At 42.3% G+C, this 3,206-nt stretch overlaps 1 protein-coding gene and 1 long non-coding RNA gene across 11 annotated transcripts in view; one reads left to right on the top strand and one right to left on the bottom strand.

Moving 5' to 3' along the window:
• The window catches only part of R3HDM2 (R3H domain containing 2), a 126,894-nt gene that overhangs the window by 91,479 nt on the left and 32,209 nt on the right, over positions 1–3,206 (bottom strand). The gene's annotated exons all lie outside the window — the stretch shown is intronic.
• LOC107182074 lies at positions 1,015–3,100 on the top strand. Its single transcript, XR_001512790.1, has 2 exons — positions 1,015–1,118; positions 2,639–3,100. It is a non-coding gene; the product is annotated as an uncharacterized LOC107182074 (long non-coding RNA).

Raw genomic sequence — 3,206 nt, 5'->3', positions numbered from 1 at the left:
TTGTTGGCAGTTAATTTGCATATCTCATCGATTAGCCAAAGGGAAGTGTAGCGGAGGTACGGTTAATTACCCTTTTGTCTTTTATTAGATAGGATTATTGTTGATAGTATTACAGATTTACAGATGTTTCCCATTCCCCCCAACTTTACCCTCTTTGTCCCAGACCCTACCCACCTCAGGTCTTCAACATCCTATTGCCCGTGTCCATGGGTTATGCATATCTCTATATATAAAAGGCTAATATGCAAAGTGTCCCCTCAGAGTTCAACCGAGAGACCAGGAGTTTGACTGCTTGCTATGACATGTGCTAACCACCAGGGGGTGGGGCACAACAAAGGAAGACCCAGCAACCGGGGAAAGAAGGCCAGGGCTGGCAGCTGGCAGCCAGAAAATGGAGGCCCCATATGGCAGCTGGAAGGCCCAGATCGGCCCTGATAGCCGGCCAGGCCTAGGGACCCTACCCATGCACGAATTTCGTGCACCAGGCCTCTAGTAAATATATAAGTTCTTTGGTTTATCTCTTCTTGTTCCCCTATCCCTACATCAAGGTATGTCAGTCTGTTCCATGCCTCCATGCTTCGGGTCTTATTTTGGTCAATTCATTTGGTTCATTAGATTCCACAAATAAGTGAGATCATGTGATATTTGTCTTTCTCCAATTGGCTTATTTTACTTAGCATAATATTTTCCAGGTCCATCCATGTTGTCCTAAAGAGTAAGAGATTCCTCTTTTTTTATAGCTGTATAGCATTCCATTGTATAAATGTCCCACAGCTTTTTTACCCATTCATCTATATTGATGAGCACTTCCAAATCTTAGCTATTATAAATAACGCTGCTATAAACATGGGTATGCATATATTCTTTCTGACTGGTATTTCAGCATTTTTAAGATATATTCCCACAAGTGGATGAGCTGACAGTTTAATGGGAGCTCCCTTGTAGGTAACTAACTACTTTTCTCCTGCTGCTCTTAACACATTGCGTAATGCTCAGGAGTTTTCTCGTGTTTCGTGCGCCATCTGTTAAGGACCGCTCATGAGTGTTCTCATTTTTTCACACACCATCTGTTATGGACCTTAGATGTCAATACACTGTCTTGTCCACTGTGGGGCGTGGTTACAGTGTTTTAGCCAGGTTCAAGCCTTGGACTAATGAAAGGACAGGGTCCTCTCACTGCCACGTGCAAGTCCCAGCTGGAGGGTAGTGCCCTCCCAGCACAATCATAGCCAACGGCTGTGGTTGTAAGCTTGAATCTATGGTCCAAACATGTAGCCCCACATGCCTTGTGATAGAGTTTAGGTACATGTAGTTGAGTAGGGTTGAGACTCATGAGAATGCTGTAAACAACATGATCATGCCCCTACTTTGCCTCGTGGCATCTGCTATAAAATAAAGACACGGCTTGTGGGCGCCGGCGTTGTCTCCTCTTCAGGGAGCAGCGTCCCACCGAGACCCAGCTATTATTCCCTTGACTGTCTTTCCTTAATCCTTTCACACACCTCCACCCACCCACCCAGAGACACCCTTGGCCGTGCTGGCGCGGCACAGTCCTCATCAAATGAAGCGATCTCATTGGTGGAAACCATGCAGGTCAATCTACGAAAAACTATATAATTGCACGAACCCATAAAGCATTGCAGTTACATTGTATTTTGGTCATTCGAATAGTCTTCGTTTTCAAGTTCCTGGCGCATTGCAGTTACATTGTATTTTGGTCATTCGAATAGTCTTCATCTTCAAGTTCCTGGCGCTTTTAGAAATACCCTCTCTCAGAAAAAGGAAGGAAACCAACGAAACTGATACACTTCCGGAAGTATTTAACGATAATTTATCAGATATTCCTAGTGAGATCGAAGATGCAGATGACTGTTTTGACGATTCCGGAGATGATTCTACTGATTCTACTGACAGTGAAATTATTAGACCTGGAAGGAAGCTCAAGGTGGCGGTGCTTTCAAGTGATTCTGACACTGAGGAAGCTACTGATAATTGTTGGTCTGAAATTGACACACCACCACCTTACAAATGTTTGAAGGTCATGCTGGGGTCACTACATTTCCGTCTCAGTGTGTCTCTGTACCCTCTGTGACCAATCTCTTTTTTGGTGATGAATTGTTTGAGATGTTGTGCAAAGAGCTGTCCAACTATCACAATCAAACCGCAATGAAACGTAAAACACCATCTAGAACACTAAAGTGGTCTCTGATTACATAGAAGGACATCAAGAAATTCCTTGGACTAATTATTCTGATGGGTCAAACAAGAAAAGATAGCTTGAAAGACTATTGGTCAACAGATCCTTTGATATGTACCCCTATATTTCCACAGACAATGAGTCGCCATAGATTTGAGCAAATATGGACATTCTGGCATTTCAATGATAACGCCAAAATGCACAGTCGCTCGAGGAGACTTTTCAAGATCCAACCTGTGCTGGATTATTTCCTGCATAAATTTCAAACAATATACAAACCAAAGCAACAGTTGTCTTTGGACGAGGGAATGATTCCATGGAGAAGACATTTCAAATTTCGCACATACAACCCAGCAAAAATAACAAAATACGGTTTACTTGTTCGGATGGTGTGCGAGAGTGACACTGGCTATATCTGCAATATGGAGATATACACTGCAGAAGGAAGGAAATTGCAAGAACCTGTTCTTTCAGTCCTTGGACCCTATCTTGGTATATGGCACCATATTTACCAGGATAATTATTACAATGCTACATCTACTGCTGAATTGCTGCTACAGAACAAAACTAGAGTCTGTGGGACTATTAGGGAGAGTAGAGGTTTACCGCCAAATTTGAAAATGAAAACATCAAGAATGAAGAAAGGTGACATAATATTTTCCAGAAAAGGCAATATTCTTCTTCTAACATGGAAAGACAAGCGGGTTGTCCAAATGATATCAACGATCCATGACACTTCTGTCTCGACAACAGGAAAAAGAAAATAGAAAAACGGGAGAGAATATTGTAAAACCTACCTGCATCAAGGAATACAATGCCCACATGAAAGGCGTTGACCGTGCGGATCAATTCCTTTCATGTTGTTCCATTCTAAGGAAAACGATGAAATGGACAAAAAAAAAAGTAGTGCTGTACCTTATAAACTGTGGACTTTTCAATTCATTTAGAGTGTACAACGTCCTCAATCCACAAGCAAAAGTAAGGTATAAACAGTTTCTGCTCTCGGTGG

Source organism: Myotis davidii, unplaced genomic scaffold (assembly GCF_000327345.1).
Source record: "Myotis davidii unplaced genomic scaffold, ASM32734v1 scaffold1134, whole genome shotgun sequence".
NCBI lineage: Eukaryota > Metazoa > Chordata > Mammalia > Chiroptera > Vespertilionidae > Myotis > Myotis davidii.
This window is presented reverse-complemented; position numbering and strand designations above follow the sequence as displayed.